General features: G+C 39.9%; 1 pseudogene; it reads right to left on the reverse strand.

Annotated features, from left to right (window-relative positions):
- Positions 1 to 329: 329 nt before the first annotated feature.
- LOC137035032 (endoplasmic reticulum chaperone BiP-like) lies at positions 330 to 17,353 on the reverse strand (annotated as a pseudogene).
- Between the last annotated feature and the right edge of the window lie 4,426 nt (positions 17,354 to 21,779).

Here is a 21,779-nt window from a genome sequence, read left to right on the forward strand (position 1 = left end):
TAACAAATGTTTATTGTTTAATTGTTGAATTTAATAAATTACTTTTTGGATGTCACATAAAAATTTACCCAGAACCCCTGAACTCCCTCCCTCCAAGAACTGCCTGAGAATAGCAAAATCGAGCCTCAAAAACAGGCTGACTAAATCTCCACCGGAGTGAAGAAGAAATAAGAAAACAAATGCAATTCTTTAAAGCACCCCACAAGTCTTTCCCGAAGAGATTCGTGGCTTTACACTCACCCAGTTCATACAAAACTGTTCAATATGTACACCAGTGCCACTTCTAGAGGCGAGGGCATTGACACAACTGAACAGAGTCGCTGGACGATCTACAACTCGTCATTTTCGCCCTGTTTGTCGCCCTCTTCTGGTGGCGGGCCACCCGCGCTGCCGTACAGCTTGCTCACGATGGGCTGCACGACCTCCTCCAGCTCCTTCTTCTTGGCCTGGAAGTCTTCGAGTTCTGCTTCCTGATGAGACTCCAACCACTCGATCTTCTCCTCGACCGCCTTCTCGATGGCTTCTTTATCTTCAGACGACAGATTGCCACCGATCTGGTTCTTCAGAGAGTAGGTGTAGCTCTCCAGCTCGTTGTGGGTGTCGATGCGCTCCTTCAGCTTCTCGGCCTCGATCACCATGCGCTCTAGGTCTTCGGGTGTCAGGCGGTTATGGGCGTTGGTGATGGTGATCTTGTTCTTGTTTCTCGTGCCTTTGTCCTCAGCGGTGACACGGAGGATGCCGTTCTCATTGATCTGAAAGGTGACCTCGATCTGAGGGACTCCGCTTAGTGTAGGACGAATGCCGGTCAGGTCAAAGGTTCCCAGAAGGAGGTTATCCTTGGTCAGGGGACGCTCACCTGGGAACAGGCAGAAATAGAGTGAAACCAGAACTGATTCTATTCAGAAGATTGAAAGGCCTAAAGTGTAGCAAAACGTATATACAGTATGTTCGTGATTTTCCACAATGTCAGCTACTTTCAAGTGTAATTCAATAAGATACAGTCAGTTTTAAAGCTGAAATCATTGGGTTACCTTCATAAACTTGGATGGTCACGGCCGGCTAGTTGTCAGAAGCAGTGGAGAAGATCTGGGATTTCTTGGTGGGCACGACTGTGTTCCTGGGAACAAGCTTGGTCATCACTCCTCCGACTGTCTCAATGCCCAGGGTCAAAGGGCACACGTCCAGAAGCACCAGGTCACCTGATCAACAGGTTATTAATCATCTCACAAAAAAAATCATAATCAAGATTATTTTAGTCAATATTGAGATCAATATTGATATCTGAGTGGATCCCTTCACTAAAAGGTTGTGATATAGAGATTGCCCTGAAGAGAAGCCATGGACACCTGTTAATTTCTTTTTGGAATCTTGCCTCTTGTCCGCTGACTGGTAAGTAATAATGATCTAATGGGGGGTGGTTGGGTAATGGAGAGCAGGTTCAATCATAACGTTTCTGGCTCAGTGGGCCTTTTGGGGATATGTTTTGCGATGAAGTGGACTGGTCACGCATCAACATTTGTTTCTGTTGTTTATGCAGACCTACATTCTTGGTAATGTGTGGTCTGCTCTGGTTTTATACATAGTCGTTGGAAACTTAAGTGGTAATTGATTAATTGTCCTTAAATCAGAGCTTCTGGATGTGGATGTCTCACCGGTGTCCTCTTCTCCGGACAGAACTCCGGCATGAACGGCGGCTCCGTAAGCCACAGCCTCTATGGGGTTGATTCCTCCAGAAATCTCTTTGCCATTGAAGAACTCTTTTACCAGCTGCTGGATCTTGGGGATTCGAGTGGAGCCGCCGACCAAGACGATCTCAACGATGTCAGACCTCTTCAGGTCAGCATCTTCCAGAACCTTCTGCACTAGTTTCATGGTGGAGTTGAACAAATCCTGCGAAGGGAAACGCAAAAATTTTAGTATTATTGACAAAATATCATGTATTTATTAGGGGGGTAGCGGTACATATATTCGTCCTGAACCATACTGTACAGACATTATGGTTCAGTTCATGCAGTTAGACGACAAAAACTAGCTTGAGAAAGACAACATTTTGTTCTACAATTTAAACTTATTATTAGTGGTGCTTGCCAAAGGCAAAGCATTACTATTGTTCTCTTGCATACTTATTATTATTCCACACAAAATTTCGGTGCGCTACTCCTCCCACAGCGCTTGTCATAGACCCATGAATGAGGTGTCAAATCATGTGGCTTATTGAGGAGAGGTGTGCTATTACTTTTATAAGCGATCGAGTGTAGGATGTTTGCCTGGGGGGGCCAATTAACATTGGGACGAAATATGTGACATCATGTCTCCACATCAGAATGTTGTAGAGACTTGGGGGTGGTCTCATTTCACTCAGCTTAGTGAGTAGCCAATAAATGATGACATTTCAATTTCATAGCCACGCCCTAGAAACCAGTCACAGCACCCTAGCAACTACCCCATTGACTTCCATTGAAAAAGGTGAGATTCATATCTGTGAATGAGTATATTGTAGAGACAAGTTGGTGGCCTCTTTTAACTCAGACTGGCAAGTAGTCTTTACACATCACCATGGAAACTGTCTAGCTACGCCCTAGGAACCATTTATAGCACCCTAACAACTGATCCCACTGACTGCCATTATAAAAGACTCAGTAGGATATCTTTGCAGCACAGTGTCATAGAGACATGTGGGCTGGCTCAGTCTCTCAGGATCATTGCGAAGCTATCGAGCCATACCCTAGCAACCAATGTTGAGGACCTTAGCAAACAAAACCCAAAGAAGAATATCTTCACATCTGTATGTCATAGCGATATGGGGGTTGGTTTATATCATTCATACTGGCAAGCAGCCTTTGGAGTATCATTATTGACAGCTGCCAAGCCACTCCCTAGCAACCCAACCAAGTACCCAAGCAACTATTTAACAAGACCTATATGTCTGCATCTGTGATGGATGTCTGAGGCTGGAATCGAACTCAAGTCTTCTAGTCAACTGAACTGCCTCTTTACCACTGAGCTATGGTGGATGATAAATAACAGATGGACCCAAGGGCAGAAGAATAACATGCAGGCTTAGATGACTCAACAAAAAGTGTTTTACTGAGGAGTCCAAGTGCAATAGTACAAAAAAAAAGGAAGCTAGTCATGCTCTCCGCCATGCCTGTCGACACCTCTGGACAAGTGTGTGACCAGGGGTGTGTAGGGATGGGTAGTGAGTGCAGTAGACCATGAGGGTGGGTTCTGGGTTCCTTGTTCTGGGCACACAAAGCATAGGCAGCAACAAAAACGTCTCGTTGCATGTTGGGCCACCAAAACCTTCTTTGGATTCAAGGTTCACTTCGTGAAGTGGATGAGGGAAGCTTATATGGACAGACCCTCACTCCCTCGATTTTGACTGAGTTTTTTGAGTCTAATCGATTTTGAGTCTACTTCATATATATACTTCAGGCAGCTCCCTATACCACAATGCAACACGATTGTGACGTCACTGCATATCGTGTTTGATTTACCCCACCACAAACAACTCTATGATATAATAATAATTTTTTTAAAATCTCTAAAACAACCCAAACACACCTATATACATATAGAATGCTGCATTAAACAGTTTCGTAAGGGGAAAAACATGTAAATAATAAATCAACTCCATAGCAGATTCCAAGTGATCAAGGGCTCAGGACGTTCCAGTTCAGCCCATTACAAGGGTTCTGCCAGTAGTGGGCACTCATGGAACGTAAGCAATGACGTACATTTGAGTCAACGAGACTGAAGGAAGTTAAAATAAATAATATTAATGTTAATTTAATTAAACAATATTAAATGAGAAAGATTAGGCTTATTTAAGTTTTATTTCTATTAATGAATATGTTTTTGTTTTTTTTGTTTTTTACAGTTTCTTTTAATGCTACAGATGTGTCTGCTCTCACCATGTTGAGCTTCTCAAACTTGGCGCGGGTCAGAGTTTCAGAGAAGTCTTCGCCCTCAAAGAAGGACTCAATCTCGATGCGGGCCTGGTGCTGGGTGGACAGCGCTCTCTTGGCCTTCTCCACCTCTCGGCGCAGCTTCTGCACGGCACGGTTGTCCTTGCGCACGTCCTTTCCGGTTTTCTTCTTGTACAGCTCGATGAAGTGCTCCATGACGCGCTGGTCGAAATCTATCCCGCCCAGGTGAGTGTCTCCATTAGTAGCCACCACCTCAAACAAACCGTTGTTGATGTTCAACAGGGACACGTCGAAGGTGCCACCGCCCAGATCGATCACCAGGATGTTCTTCTCACTGTCCTCCTTGCTCAGACCATAAGCAATGGCGGCAGCAGTTCTGTGAAGAGCAACGAGACGTCCATCAGGGTTACAATCATTAATGAGAACTACAAAACATTTGTTATTTGAAATTGAATACATTTTTAACTACATGTGCTGGTCATATAATTAGAATATCATCAAAAAGTTGATTTATTTCACTAATTCCATTCAAAAAGTGAAACTTGTATATTATATTCATTCATTACACACAGACTGATACATTTCAAATGTTTATTTCTTTTAATTTTGATGATTATAACTGACAATTAAGGAAAATCCCAAATTCAGTATCTCAGAAAATTAGAATATTACTTAAGACCAATACAAAGAAAGGATTTTTAGAAATCTTGGCCAACTGAAAAGTATGAACATGAAAAGTATGAGCATGTACAGCACTCAGTACTTAGTTGGGGCTCCTTTTGCCTGAATTACTGCAGCAATGCGGCGTGGCATGGAGTCGATCAGTCTGTGGCACTGCTCAGGTGTTATGAGAGCCCAGGTTGCTCTGATAGTGGCCTTCAACTCTTCTGCATTGTTGGGTCTGGCATATTGCATCTTCCTCTTCACAATACCCCATAGATTTTCTATGGGGTTAAGGTCAGGCGAGTTTGCTGGCCAATTAAGAAGGATACCATGGTCCTTAAACCAGGTACTGGTAGCTTTGGCACTGTGTGCAGGTGCCAAGTCCTGTTGGAAAATGAAATCTGTATCTCCATAAAGTTGGTCAGCAGCAGAAAGCATGAAGTGCTCTAAAACTTCCTGGTATACGGCTGCGTTGACATTGGACCTCAGAAAACACAGTGGACCAACACCAGCAGATGACATGGCACCCCAAACCATCACTGACTGTGGAAACTTTACAATGGACCTCAAGCAATGTGGATTGTGTGCCTCTCCTCTCTTCCTCCAGACTCTGGGACCCTGATTTCCAAAGGAAATGCAAAATTTACTTTCATCAGAGAACATAACTTTGGACCACTCAGCAGCAGTCCAGTCCTTTTTGTCTTTAGACGCTTCTGACGCTGTCTGTTGTTCAAGAGTGGCTTGACACAAGGAATGCGACAGCTGAAACCCATGTCTTGCATACATCTGTGCGTGGTGGTTCTTGAAGCACTGACTCCAGCTGCAGTCCACTCTTTGTGAATCTCCCCCACATTTTTGAATTTGTTTCACAATCCTCTCCAGGGTGCGGTTATCCCTATTGCTTGTACACTTTTTTCTACTACATCTTTTCCTTCCCTTCACCTTTCTATTAATGTGCTTGGACACAGAGCTCTGTGAACAGCCAGCCTCTTTTGCAATGACCTTTTGTGTCTTGCCCTCCTTGTGCAAGGTGTCAATGGTCGTCTTTTGGACAACTGTCAAGTCATCAGTCTTCCCCATGATTGTGTAGCCTACAGAACTAGACTGAGAGACCATTTAAAGGCCTTTGCAGGTGTTTTGAGTTAATTAGCTGATTAGAGTGTGGCACCAGGTGTCTTCAATATTGAAACTTTTCATAATATTCAAATTTTCTGAGATACTGAATTAGGGATTTTCCTTAGTTGTCAGTTATAATCATCAAAATTAAAAGAAATAAACATTTGAAATATATCAGTCTGTGTGTAATTAATGAATATAATATACAAGTTTCACTTTTTGAATGGAAGTAGTGAAATAAATCAACTTTTTGATGACATTCTAATTATATGACCAGCACCTGTATATTTGTATTTTTAATATTTAATATCTGTCTAACTTGAAGTACTCTAATAACTCAAACTAATGAATAATAGCTATATACATATTAAAAAATAATTGTGACAAAACAAAATTATTAAACTTAACCAATTAAAATATATATTAAAAAACCATAAACATATTTTATTTCGCTAGGTAAATAAAACTAAAAATTAATTAAAAATTATATACATATTTTAAAAAATAAAATAAAAAAGAAGTGACAAAACAAAAATGACTAAACTTACAATAAAATTCAAATATATTTAAAAAAAAAAAATATTTCAGCTCACTGTCAATGCAAAATTTCTAATTCTGCACTAAAGAAAACGATCTGTTTTACAACAAAGCAGGCATAACAAGGTTCTTACGGCTCGTTGATGATACTCATGACGTTCAGACCAGCGATGGTTGCTGCATCTTTGGTGGCCTGGCGCTGGGCGTCGTTGAAATAAGCGGGCACAGTGACCACAGCATGTGTGACCTTTAAAAAGAGCAGAACTGAATTAGATGGAGTTTCACTGACAGCAGCTGTTGGCCTCAATGTTTCCTGTGTGTTGAAACCAAAACTTTACCTTGTGTCCCAGGTAAGCCTCTGCAGTTTCCTTCATCTTAGTCAGAACCATTGCAGAGATTTCCTCAGGGGCAAAAGTCTTCAGTTGACCTGCTCCAATATCCAACTGGATGAGAGGCTTGTTCTTCTTCTCAATAACCTGGAAGAGACAAAGCAAGTGTTTATCATTCCCCATCGAAGACAAACAGATCCAGAGCTCTGGCACAATACAGGTTCACAGACGGGTGTACCTTAAAGGGAAAGTATTTAATGTCCTGCTGCATGGAGTCGTCGTCCCACGTGCGGCTGATCAACCGCTTGACATTAAAGACGGTGTTCTCAGGGTTGAAGGTTAGCTGGTTCTTCGCAGCGTCTCCAATGAGACGCTCTCCTTCAGCAGTGAAGGCCACATATGATGGAGTGATGCGATTTCCCTGGTCATTGGCGATGATCTCGACACGACCGTTCTTGAACACTTCAACACTGATGAAAAAAGAAAACCGTACAAATGCACAGTAATAGTGTTTATTATGAAGTATAAGGGAGAAATGATCTAAAGCTGAGCATATATGCATGTAAAAAATAAATGTAATAAATTATCAATAAAACAATTATCAATTTTAATGACCCTGGTTATGAAATCTAACTCATTCTCACCAGGAGTAGGTTGTCCCGAGGTCTATTCCAACCACTGTCCCAACACTTTCCTCCTTCTCATCCTCTTCAGCAAACTCACTCTAACACTGATGAAAAAAGAAAACAGTATAAGTACACTGTAATAATGTTTATTATAAAGTATAAGAGAGAAATGACCTAAAGCTGAGCATGTACACATGTAGGTATATACACTATATTGCCAAAAGTATTGGGAGACGCCTCCAAATCATTGTGATCTAATCACTCCATGGCCACAGGTGTATAAAAATCAAGCACCTAGGCATGCAGATGTCACAGATCCCTTGTCTTCCTGAACTCCTCCTGTTCTCACTTCCCTCCCCATCATCACTGATCATCATCACCTGGACTCCCTCATCAGCACTCCCTTTATATATGGACTCACTCCCTTCACTCCTTGTCTGTTCTTAAATGTTATATTGAAGTGTTTGATGTTGTCTCCTCGTTTTACTAATAAATACCCATTCACTGTGGAAGTCCGCCTCGTCTCTACAACACCAGCACGTAACAGCAGACTGCTTCTACAAACATTTGTGAAAGATTGAGTCGCAGAAGCTCAGTGAATTCAAGCGTGGTGCCATGATAGGTTTCCACCTGTGCAATAAGTCCATTTGTGAAATTTCCTCACTTCTTAATATTCCTTACCTAATAAATGATATTCTATCAAAGAAGAAACACGCTATCACGCAGATGGCCACAAGCCACAATAGGTTAAGGAATTGCATTTTGGCGTAGATCTTGTCAAATCTTCACTGATTTCTGTAAAGAATACATAAAAAAATTAACATCAAAGGTTAGGGCAGGTACATAATACAGTAAACGTCACTCACTGGTAGGAAAGTTTACTATAATCAAGCAATACAATGCAAAAACTCAAGACATCTTCTAGATTATAGTTTAAAGGGTCATGAAACCCCAAAACACTTTTTTTGAGCTGGAAACAGACATGTATAGGCTGCACATCATTGAAAACACTAAAGGTACTCATTAATGTTACTCATAAGTGAACAATACTTTCGGCCCAAGTATAGGCATGGTCGAACATGCTGATATAAACCGTTTTGAGTGATTCTCGACATATATTCATGACATAAAGCTCATTTAATCCAATCACTGCGCTGTAGTATGCATAAGATTATAACTGCGGTATTATGCATGAAGAAGTATCACTTCTCTCGCCTCGGTCTCTTGTCGTTGGTGTTCGTTTCATCAGTGCTACAACACAAAAATGCGTTTTCCTGCGACGCGACCAGAGCAGAGGTTTGTGTGCATGTGGATTGTTTTGCTGTGATCTACCAGCACAAATGTAAAATATGTTCGCGTGAGATCGCATTACAGCAGAGAATTTAAATGTCACAAAAGTGCAGCTCATTCACCTCTGCTGCTCTAGCTGCGTTCAAACACGCGAGCCGTAGGCTGTTTCCCTCAGCACAGCAGCACATGTGGTGTTTGTATCTTGCTCGCGATGCGGTCAGAACTGGAGTTTGAATACGAACACATGAAAAATACGACTGTTATTATGATATAGACACGGAGCGCACATAGCCTATGATCGAGTTTAATAACACTAGCCTAACATAATAACAAAGACCTCTATATTTAAAGACTCCTTCAGTAGGGTAACATGGGGTGTAGTTGGAATAAGAAACTCAAACCTGAGGGCTCACAGTCCAAACCTTTACATAATATTTTCTATACCAGCACCATAGACAACGCATCAGCCACTATGTTTTCAGAGCCTTTAAGGTGCTGAATATCTAAATGATAAGGCTGAAGGAATAGGCACCAACGCATGAGCCGGTGGTTTGGGTTTTTAAGGAAATGGGTTATGGTCGCTGTAAACTATTACACGTGAACTATTTCCACCTACGTACACCTCAAAGTGTTGGAGAGTCCAGATTAAAGCAAGTACCTAACTGATAACTGTTGAATTTTCGTGAGAAAAAACGAACAGCGCGCTCAATTCCCGCATCGTCCTCTTGGACTAGCACTGCACCTGCCCCCTCTTTGCCGGCATCTACCTGGATTTTAAATGTTTTTTTCTAGCTGAGGTGCCATCGGGACGGGTGCCGAAGTTAGCTGCGTTTTAACTGTATCGGGCCAAACAAATGGTTTGACCTTTTCTAACCTTAAGCAGGTCGGTTAGAGGGTCAACAACTGTGAAGTTTCTGCAAAAACAGCGGTAAAACCCTCCTAGACCCAGAAAGCGCATCAAATCTTTCTTAGTGGCAGGAACGGGATACTCATCTATTGCCCTTACTTTTTCTCAACACTGGACGCACTTGTCCTCGCCCCACCACCTTACCCAGGTACATAATGGTCATTTAGCCAGATTTAACGTGAGATTAGATTGAGCGAGGCGAACGAGGAGTAGACACAAGCGTTTTTAATATGTTCTGGCCAAGTTTCAGTTACCACGTTTGTATCATCCAAGTAAACAGTCACGCCCTCTAATCCAGCGACTATTTTGTTCATTAATCTTTGAAACGTTGCGGGTGCATTTCGAAGGCCGAAGCTCATAACCCGGTAAGAGAATAACCCATCTGGTGTTATAAAAGCACACACACTCGGTCAACAGAATCTGCCAATAGCCCTTTAATAAATCCAGTTTAGTTACGAACTTCATGGCACCAACCTGGTCAACACATTCTTGGTAGAGGAAAGGAGTCTTTCGAATTTAGTTTTCTATAGTACCGTCAGATTTCTTGACCAGCAGACATGGCAAGGACCAGCTAGAAGAGGAGGATTTGGCCAATTTACACCACATTCCAAATTATTATGCAAGTGACATATCAGTAAGATTTCAGTACAATAAACATTCAAATTTTAGTTTTTCTAAGAAAATGTTTGTTTGTTTATTTATCCATGTCTTTTTAGATAACTGGTATCAATCTCAGACAAAATAATTTGCCAGATCTATGGAAACCCTTCTTAGAGGTTGTTCCACATTATTAAGCAAATCACAGTTCTCATGTCTCATGTCATGTCAGTCCTCAAAGATCTTTCTGAAGATGAAAACCATGGTCCAATGTTGTGCAAAAGGCATGAAAACAACTAATATTGTGTGACAACTGTATGGAGATTATCAAATTATCATAAGATTTGTGAGTGATTTAGAGCACAGCAGAACTCGATCAGATAAAGGCTTATTGAGGAAAGTTCCTGTCAAAAAAATTAATTGTATTGCCAGTGTTGAGCAGCAAACAGGATTTGAAGCTGCTGGTGTCTCAAGAAGTTCTCCATGCAGGGGGCATTGTTCTCCCACGGTAGAAATCGAAATGGGAACGCGGGGGCACTGCAATGCAACCGCAAAGGGCACTTTCACTTTCGCTCAAGCCCCCCTGCCCCTCCCCTCCGTTCATGCCACTGGTCCCACCTGATAGGGCCATTAGGGGACGGTCACTGTCATGATCATTCATGCCCTCCCCGAATACAACCTTCTGACACAAAACATGTCTGTTTAACATATCTAGTAGAGGAAAGATTTTTATTGACGTGAACAGAACATAAACTAAACATAAACTTAAAGAACTAAACTTGAACATGGCATGGAAATAAATGTAAACATTAACTTGAACATAAGACTCACCAACAGCGGTACAATGATCAAAGCTAGACAAGAGAACAATGAAACATGAGGGTTATTTATACAGAGAGACTAATGACAAAACAAGGAACACCTGTGAACAAACAAGACAATGACCGATCACAAAAACCAATGACACATTCACAAGGGGAGCACATGGCAAGATCACATGAGGAGTAAGGGAATTACATGACAACAGAAACCATGACAGTGAGCATGAACACAAACAGAATTAGGCATGGCAAAAATTCTAGGCTACAACATAAGTCTTGTGAACAAATATTCAGTATGGGCTTTAGCCATGAAAATGTTATAAGAAACAGAAATAAGCACAAATGTCAGGGAATGTCAAACACCTCCAGGGACCAGAAAACACCTCAGGCCCCAAAGGGTTAATTCTTCTTGTTTTACCGGTTTAATGTCTAATGAATGAACATTATAAGCAGCAAAGCAACCGTTTCTCAAGACTATCCAGTCAAAATGGGTTAATGTTATCTTTGAAGCAGTTTTATAGGATAATGCATACATAATTCTTACCTGATAACACAGTATTAAACACTGTTCTCAAGGGCGTGTGCTGAACGCAGTGAATGTGCTGTCTCTCTCTCGCGTCTTAATCTCTTCTGTGTTTCTTGTGTTTACTTTTTGTCATAACTGTAACTCATGGTGCTGCGCTCGCCTGTAGATAAACCAGTGTTACAAGATACAGAACAGTTATCAGAAACATCATCATATACAGAAAATACACCCCCCCTCTCCTCTATCTCATTCAAAGCAACACGTAATTTAATCACCGGGAGAAGATGTTTGTGTTGCCCTTTCATTTTCATTTCATTTTATTTATTTTATGTAGTTCTTGCATGCTTTAAACATTGTTAAATGTCCCGAGAACATACTGAATTTTGTATTTTTTTAATTTAATTTAAAAAATGGTGAATAAAATAAATAAGTAAATATACTGCACTGTTTACTCTTCAAAGCTTTTTGAAACCAAATCTTACACCACAACATCAAATGTTCAAGAAAGCATTAAGAAATTGTGACTCTCCGTATGTTTAGCATTGCAGTTCATAGCAGGTATGTGTCTATTTTGCATTTTTTCATATAGCATATATTGTGTAAAATATGTAAATATGTATCTTTTATTGAGTTTATCGACACAGAGTTACAGATTGTTGTGTAAAGACACTATGAGATGCAGACAAATCTGAAAATGTAAGGGAATATGTGAGTTAACCCTTGTGTGTAGTGTGTATCTTTATTGGAATTGTAATATTTCACCCTCATTTCCTAGTTTCCTAAATCTGTATAACTCTAGTTACTCAAAATAGTAACATTTACGGCCTTAAGGTCAAAATTGTCCTCATTGAAACCTATAAAACTGCAATTTTTTATCAAGCATCGTTTAACTATAATATGATGCAGTGTTTGTTAATTTCATTCTGTTGTCAAGGAGGAAATTAACAAAGACTGTTTTGCTATTCTTTACCAGATTGTATCATTTTCTCAGGTTTGGCAAATAAAGCAAAGGTAATTGCTTTTTCCTGTTTTCTGCTTCTGTTGAATCATAGAACTAATTAAAATAATTGTAATAAAAATTGTGTGTATGTGCATGTAATATTTGAGAGAGAGAAATTATACTGCAAATAACTAATCCCACCGTCGTTTACCAGTGGAGCTTTGCTGTCATCTAATGGAAAAAATTTGGTACTGTTGGTACTGCGCCCAAATGAAATCTTACCTTTTTTCAGATATCAACCTTAAATTTAGAACACAAATTGTTTAGATTTATGGCTTTGATTTTCTAACAGTTTTTGAGTTCAACATGTTTTATAACACATATTTTATGTAAAAAATTGTTCTAAATAATTTTCAAAAACTGTTCAATTTATATTAGTGCAATATAATGTGATTTAATTAATTTCAGATGTAATTTATACCAGTGATCAAAGCTGAATTTTCAAGGCAAGGCAAGGCAATTTTATTTGTATAGCACATTTCATACACAATGGTAATTCAAAGTGCTTTACATAAAAAAGAATAATAAAAATAGAACATAAGGAATAGAAATAACAGTAAAAACAGAGAATTTTGCTATCTGGATGGAAGAGCTAGGAAGTCTCAGGGAGTTTGTTGTTGTTGTTGTTGTCCATCAGAGTTAGGGTGACCAGACGTCCCGTTTTTCCCGGGACAGTCCCGTATTTCAGCTCTATTTTTAGTGTCCCGACTTATTAAGAAAAAAATAATGTTTTGTCCCGTATTTCATCTTTCAACTGGGTGATGGAGTTCTGTCACACAAGAACAGCCTAATCAATTCGTCATAGAACAAAGTTACCATTCAATCACAATTCGTTATCGATTAGTGAAGGAGGGATAGGGGGAATCACGCTGAATAACACAGACCAGAAGCCTCTCTCTCACGCACTCTCTCTCTCTCTTTCGCGCGATCAGTTCTCCTCGCGCCTGAATGGTCAAATGCACACATAGTTTTTCAAAATGTCCATCGTGTGGAGTATCTCACGTAAATACAGTCGGTTAAGTGGACGTAAACAGGTGGGTAAAAACAGGAAATGTGTCAGTAGCCTATATTACATCCATGGATTCGGTCTTAAAGGGACAGTAGCCTAATTAAATATTTGTCAGTATATTCAAATGTGAAAAAACAAGTTTAATCTCTGTCGTATTTGTTGTATTGTTTGTAACTTGTTTGTAAATTTCTTTTTATATAACAATATATAACAAATATTTATATCTACACTGCCCTCCAAAAGTTTAGAAACGCCCTAGAAAAGTGGGGTTTTGGACAATATTGGCATGAATCCTTTTTAATTTGTGATAATTTTGCACAGGTAAGGGACAACACAAATTATAAAAACACATATTATTACATAAACAGTTTATACATAGAAAAAAACTTAAATTTTTGATTCATCAAAATATCCAGCATTAGCAGCTATCTGACCTAAACTGGGTTCTGATTGGTTCATTGTATTCTAAACTTACTTGGCAATCAATTGTTGAAGCTATTAAGGTGTGCTGACCCAAAAATCTTTTACAAACCTGGACCAAGTTTAAATCAGTAACCAGGCATCACAGCTGGCAAAGGGGCATGTCTGACTTTGACATGTATATACTGCCATTATTATGTAATGAAATGAAATGAACACATGAAAATTATTATTGCTGGATAATGTCAAGTTACTGTAATGTATTTGCACCAAAAAATTATAAGGATTTATGCTGATATCATCCAAAACCAGACTTTTCCAGGGGTGTTTTCAAACTCTTGGAGGGCAGTGTATATATATATATATATATATATATATATATATATATATATATATATATATATATATATATATATATATAATATAGTGAAATAAAATTTCTTATATCATGGTCATATTGCGCACTCGTCCCGTATTCCACCATGTGAAATCTGGTCACCCTAATCAGAGTGGATCTAAACCAAATTCTTTCTTCCTAATTCTCCCAGCTCTTTCAACCAGACAGCAATATTTAAAATGCATTTAAAGTCAGAATAACAAGATGATACATAAAAGATATAAAATACATTAAAAATTAAATAAAAAGAGGAATAAAAAAAAGATAATGCGTATAAAATAAAGTGCAAACAGTTTGGACATAGCACAGTGCTCAATCAGCAAATGCATAGATAAAAAGATGTGTTTTGAGTCTGGATTTGAATGTGGCTACTGTTGGAGCACACCTGATCTCTTCTGGAAGCTGGTTCCAGCTGCGGCTGGTGTAACAGCTAAAAGCAGACTCTCCTTGCTTTGAGTGAACCCTTGGTATTTCTAAATGACTTGTTCCTGATGATCTGAGTGATCTGTTAGGTTTATATTCTATGAGCATATCTGCAATGTATTGAGGTCCTAGGCCATTGAGTGATTTATAAACAAGTAACAGTACTTTAAAATCAATTCTAAATGCAACTGGAAGCCAGTGCAAGGACCTGAGGACTGGTGTGATGTGTTCATGTTTTCTGGTTCTGCTCAGAATCCTGGCAGCAGCGTTCTGTACGAGCTGCAGCTGTCTTATGGTCTTTTTGGGAAGACCAGTGAGGAGCCCATTACAATAATCCACCCGGCTGGTGATGAAAGCATGAACAAGTTTCTCTAAGTCTTGACTGGAGACAAAGCATCTAATTCTTGCAATATTTTTGAGATGATAATATGCTGATTTAGTTATTGTCTTTACATGGCTACTGAAACTCAGGTCTGACTCCAAAATCACACCAAGATTCCTGACTTGATTTTTAGTTGTTTGATCCCTAGAGTGAAGGTACATGTTCACTTTGAAAACTTCATCTTTGTTTCCAAACACAATGACTTCAGTTTTGTCTTTGTTTAACTGAAGGAAGTTTAGACACATCTAATTTTTAATTTCATCAATGCACTGGCACAGGGAGTCAATGGGGCTGTAGTCGTTAGGTGATAGGGCTAGGTAAATCTGGGTGTCATCTGCATAGCTGTGATATGCAATTTGGTTCTTTCTCATTATTTGGCTCAGTGGCAGCATATATAGGTTGAACAGGAGGGGTGCAAGAATTGAACCTTGAGGGACTCCGCATATCATGGATGTCCACTCAGACTTATGGTCACCGATACTCACATAATAACCTCTCCCTTCTAAGTATGACCTGAACCATTTAAGGACCATCCCAGAAAGCCCAACCCAGTTTTCCAGCCTGTCAAGAAGAATGTTGTGATCGACAGTGTCAAACGCAGCACTGAGGTCGAGCAGAACCAGCACTGATAATTTACCTGTATCTGTGTTAAGGCGAATATCATTTATTATCTTTATGAGTGCTGTTTCTGTGCTGTGATGCGGTCGGAAACCAGATTGAAAGTTGTCAAAGTATCCATTCAAGCTTAAGAACTTGTTCAGCTGATTGAAAACAACTTTTTCAATGATCTTGCCTATGAAAGGAAGATTTGAGATTGGCCTGTAGTTGTTCAATATGATGTTATCCAGAATGTTCTTTTTCAGGAGGGGCTTGACGACTGCAGTTTTCAGGGATTTTGGAAAAGTCCCAGAGAGAAGTGAGGCATCATTACTCCAGTCTTCAGTGTCACATGATCCTTCAGAAATCATTCTAATATGATGATTTGCTGCTCGAGAAATATTTATGATTATTATCAATGCTAAAAATAGTTGTGCTTCTTAGTTTTGTGGAAACCGTAATTTGTCATCCATGATTCTGTTAATAGAAATAGAAATGTCTGTTTTTTAAAGAATGTTAATGATCAGTTTAATGTATCAGATTTATTTTAATGTATAACAAACATTTCACAAGAAATACTATATCTGTTGTCAGCAATAAAAAATTTAATTTAAGTTAATTATTAAATTATTGGCTGACAGTAGACTCATTACTCAAGCTTTAAAGCTGACGTTTCTTCACCGTTCAGTTATTTTACTTAGCCTATATTGCATATAAACTAACACATGGATCCTGTTATTTACAGGCAAATAGTAGATTTGAAGACCCATTTGGCTCATACCCTATTGGTTTATCAAAAATTGAGACGACTTGAATGTTTTATGTTGTAGTGGTGTAGCTTTGATTTAATTAATTAGTCATTTTTAAAATTAATCTCAAAAATACAAAACAATTCAGTATGTTCTCAAGACATTTTACAAACAGTGTTTGACTACAACTTAATCAATTCCCTTTCTATATGGATCACTCACATTGCATAAAAATTTAGATGGTGCTTAGGGGAGAAACTCTTGTTTTCTCTGAAGCCTGGTTCGCTGTGCACAGACAAATGGCATTTCAGCCCACCAAAATGGGTGGGGTTGGTTGGCTACCTGTAAAGGCCACAGAAATGCCAGATCTCGTCAAAATCATTCTCCTTCAGTGTGAATATCATCTCGCTGCTCCGAAGAAGACTGAAGCCTTGACGCTCTTCTCTAGATGGAACTGGATTAAATATTTTGACTGTTGCTATCCAAATCTGACTTCTGACCTGTTATGCTGCCTGAATCATAATCATGCACTGTACGTTGTTGGCCAGAGGAGAACTGGCCCCCTGATTGAGCCTGGTTTCTCCCAAGGATTTTTTTCTCCATTTTTGTCTGGAGTTTGGGTTCCTTGCTGTTGTTGCCTTTTGACTTGTTTAGATGGGGACACTTGATATTCAACAATGTTTTTGATCTACCTGCATTGACACCATTGAACTGAGCTGGAGGAAAAGGGCATTTCTCCTCCCCTCAATGCTGTTACAGGCACTGTTCTCCCACTTCAGTGTGAGATGCAGCCTGTAGCACTTAAACCAATTGCCACTCAACTCCAGGCATGGCACTCCATCCCCGGAGAGGCGAGCTGGACTTTGGGGATAATAGAACGAGGATACTCACTTCAATTCACTCACAGACCAACACACTTCATGGGCATGATTCACACTTCGGTTTCAGACAGCAGTTTGTAACAGTTTTCCTGTTACTAATATATGAACCAGTAGTTTTCTCCAGTGGATTTACTGTTATTACTCACCTGAGCATTAGGGGGCACTCTATTTGAGGTGTAGGGGTAGGCCTATTTAAGGAAGCAAAGAAGGAGAAATGGTAAGAAGTTGGTTCTCTACCTGTAAAGAGAGGCTTGCCTCATGGTGGTTGTGGCTTTTTTACCCTGGTTGAGGAACTTAAGAGTTCTAAGCTCATCTGTAAATAGTTGTCATTGTTTCTATTTTGGTTTAGCAAATTCATGTCCATAGCACATGGCTATGGTTAGTTTGTTTGTTTGTTTTTGAATTTTGTTTACAGAGGGTTTGGGTTCTGAATGTATATGGATTACTTGGGGGCTTAAACAACTGAGAAGATTGGAGCTAAGAGTTGATTTCCATTCACAACTTGACTGTTACCTGTTGCATGACAACGTTTTACTTCAAACATGGACGAAGCTCTCTGACCATTGATATCAGTATGCAGTGGATCATCTTGCCATTTAAGTACTGTTTTCTCTATTCATTTTCAACAAAGACTGAGCAAAGCTTATGGTCCTAATTGATGAAAAACCAAGGACTTTGCTTTATGTGATGGACTGTATTTCTTAACCTCTGGTTCCAACTGTTTGATGTCAGAAATTGGTGTCAGATTGAATAATGAATGTTTTGTGTGGCTGTGTTTAATACACATTTGACTCATGAGTTATTTTATGTAGCACTTGAGTAAAAGTTAACGGGATAGGTGTTACAGTTCTCATGTCCTCAGAGCTGAAGTTCAGTCTCTGCTGGAAAAGTGTGCCCTGGAGAGAGTTCAGGGTTAATTTTGGTAAGAGTTTGCTGCATCTTGTTCCTGGGGGTAGTTTTCGACTCAGCTCAAATGCAGGCTTGGCTCTCTCAAGAGCGTGCCTTGAAAATCAGGAGAAGCTACTGGGCCTTACTGCAGCAGCCTCCTCAGTATTTCCGCTGGGCCTGCTCCACATGCAACCACTCCAGCTCTGGGTAAATGGCTGTGTCCCGCCTCATGCATGGCGCACAGGCGACTCACTCTTAGGGTGACCCATGGCTGTGTCAAGGCCTTAGTCCCTTTGACCTGTCCTTGTTTCTACCTGAATGGGACTATGCTGAGCTATGTTTCCAGGAGTAAAGTGGTCTTGACAGATGCCTCCAAGACTGGTTGGGGTGCCCTGTATGACGGCAGAAAAGCCTTCAGCTCAAGGGTGACTCCTATGATGAAATGGCACATGTTCACTTGAGACAACCAACTGTCGACAAACGTCGTTACTTTTCCCCAGGAGGACTTCCGGTTCAACGCTGCTCAACGCTGCTGCCTGTCTGCTGTCTGACCTACGCTTGGAGCTTCGTGGAGTTTATCCTAAATCCTTCTCTTTATTCCTATTCACATAATATAACTTTCTTATTTTCACTAGATTACTATACTATTGCATAGTATTACTAAACGGAACGATTTATTACTTGCAATCCACCAGCGTAATCACCTAGTGTTAGCCATAGCCTGCTAGCTACCGTCTACTTTCTTTTTTTCCTCTAAACCAACCTTCCTTGTCGATTGAATGGCGGATTTATCCGATGTATGTTATTCTGATCTGTCCTCGCCAGATCGGGAAGCTGTGGAGACGTTGCTGCCCGGCATTCATCGATCCACCGCGAGGTACAGCGTCCCGCACATCACCCTCGCCCCAGGCACCGGCAAGCGACCGAGACATCCAGCCAGCGAGTCCCGTGTGCGTTGCAGTTTTTCGGACGGCGTTCATCAAACACACGGTCAGTCATGTCCGACGATTATCATGTGTAGTAAATGCAACATGTACAGCTTAGCTCTTTCTGTCAGCAGTGAGACTTACACACGTGATAAATGCAGGGATATTGTCAGGCTGACAGAGAGAATCTCAGAATTAGAGACACGCATCCAAACTTTAATTGAGGATAGTGAGAATGAAAGGGCCTTAGATACTGCTTTGGATGCGACTAGCCTAGTAAACACTGCACATTCGGTTCCGGTTGTAGAAGCCACGCAGCAGGCTAACTGGGTGACTGTGAGGCGGCATAATGGCAAGAACAAACACCACTCTTCCGTTCCGATTAGAACATCAAACAGGTTCTCCCCACTCAGTGACGCACCCACTGAGAATCCTGTTGAAAGTGCCCTAGTTATTGGCGATTCTATTACACGGAACGTGAAAATAGAGACACCAGCCACCATAGTCACATGTTTGCCGGGGGCCAGAGCACCTGACATCAAAGCAAATTTAAAAGTGCTGGCTAATGCTAAACGTAAATATTCTAAAATCATTATCCACGTCGGCACAAATGATGTTCGACTTTGCCAGTCGGAGATCACTAAAATTAACATTAAAGAGGTGTGTGAACTCGCAAATTCAATGTATGTCAGCAAAAGTAATTTGTTCTGGCCCTCTTCCTGTTCGTCGGAGTGATGAGATAGTTAGCAGGTTATCATCACTCAATGGCTGGCTGTCTAAGTGGTGTGCGCAGAATAATATAGGTTTCATAGACAATTGGAAAAGCTTTTGGGGCAGACCTGATCTGTTGAAAAGAGATGGTATTCATCCCTCCCGGGATGGTGCTGCTCTTCTATCTAGAAATTTGGCAAATAGTCTTAGAGCTGAAACATGACAAACCAGGGCCCAGATCAGGACGCAGACAAACTGGCTAAACCGACCGTTGCTAGCCGCCTCACGTCACAGAACTCAAATAATTCACAGCACATAGAAACTCTTTCACCTAGATATTATCACATAGAGACTGTGTCTGTACCTTGAACTAGTAAATACAAAAAACTTCCGAAACCTTTTAAGGGTAAAAATTTAATTGATGTTCAAAAAATGAAAATCACAGATAAATCAGATAAACAAATGATAAAGCTTGGGTTACTGAATATTAGATCTATTTCTTCAAAAGCACTTATTGTAAATGAAATTATCACAGACAATAAACTAGACTTGCTGTGTTTGACAGAAACCTGGCTAAAACCAGACGATTACATTACTTTAAATGAATCTAGTCCTCAAGGTTATGATTATCGACACAATCCTCGACAGAAAGGCAAAGGGGGAGGTGTTGCTGTAATTTATAGTAATATATTCAGAATCACTCAAAAGAATTTCAAATAGAATTCCTTTGAAGTGATGGTGCTTTATGTAACATTATGTAAGTTGACATTTGTGCTGGCTACTGTATACAGGCCACCAGGGCACCATACTGACTTTATCAAAGAATTTGCTGATTTCCTATCAGAGTTAGTACTGGCTGCGGATAAAGTCCTTGTTGTTGGTGATTTTAATATCCATGTAGATAATAATAAAGACGCATTTGGATTGGCATTTGCAGACATTTTAAACTCTATTGGAGTTAGACAACACGTGTCAGGACCCACTCATTGTCGTAATCATACCCTAGATCTAATACTGTCGCATGGAATTGATATTGATGCTGTTGAAATTCTACAGCAGAGCGATGATATATCAGATCATTATCTAGTCTTGTGTATAATACAATTAGCCAAGGCTGCAAAACCACCACCCAGCCATAAATATTGTAGAACCATCACGTCTACCACTAAAGATTGCTTTATAAATAATCTCCCCGAGCAGTTTCATCGCCTTAGTATACCTGACAACTTAGAAGAACTCGATGCTGCAACAGAAACTATTGGCTCTCTCTTTTCCAGCACATTGGATGCAGTCGCTCCTTTACGTCTAAAGAAGATTAAGGAAACTAATCCAACGCCGTGGTATGATGAGCACACTCGGGCTCTAAAACGAGCTGTTAGAAAAGCTGAACGTAGTTGGAAGAAAACAAAACTAGAAGTTTTTCGCCTTTCGTGGAAAGAAAAAATGATTGAGTACAGAACGGCTATAAGAAATGCTAGATCTACTTATTTTTCAAATCTCTTAATAGAAAACAAACATAATCCTAGGTATTTATTTGACACAGTGGCTAAATTAACTAGAAACAGAGATTCAACTGCTGACGTTTCCATAGAGCACAGCAGTAATGACTTTATGAACTTCTTTACTTGCAAGATTGATAATATTAGAGAGACAATTAAAAACATGCAACCGTCTACAGTTTCGCTTCAGACAGTGCACTGTAGTGTCCCTGAGGTAAAACTAGAATCATTCGCCGCTATAGGAGTGGAAGAATTATCTAAACTTATCAAATCATCAAAATCAACAACATGTATGTTAGACCCAATGCCGACTAAACTACTGAAAGAAATGCTTCCAGAGGTCGTAGGTCCACTTCTTGATATAATTAATTCATCCTTAACACTAGGATACGTGCCAAAAACCTTTAAGCAGGCTATTATTAAACCTCTTATTAAAAAACCTCAACTAGATCCGAGAGATTTAGTAAACTACAGGCCAATCTCGAATCTACCTTTTCTGTCAAAGATACTAGAAAAGGCAGTTTCAACACAACTGTGTTCCTTTTTAGAAAGAATT

This window comes from Chanodichthys erythropterus, chromosome 13 (genome assembly GCF_024489055.1).
Source record: "Chanodichthys erythropterus isolate Z2021 chromosome 13, ASM2448905v1, whole genome shotgun sequence".
In the NCBI taxonomy this organism is placed as follows: domain Eukaryota; kingdom Metazoa; phylum Chordata; class Actinopteri; order Cypriniformes; family Xenocyprididae; genus Chanodichthys; species Chanodichthys erythropterus.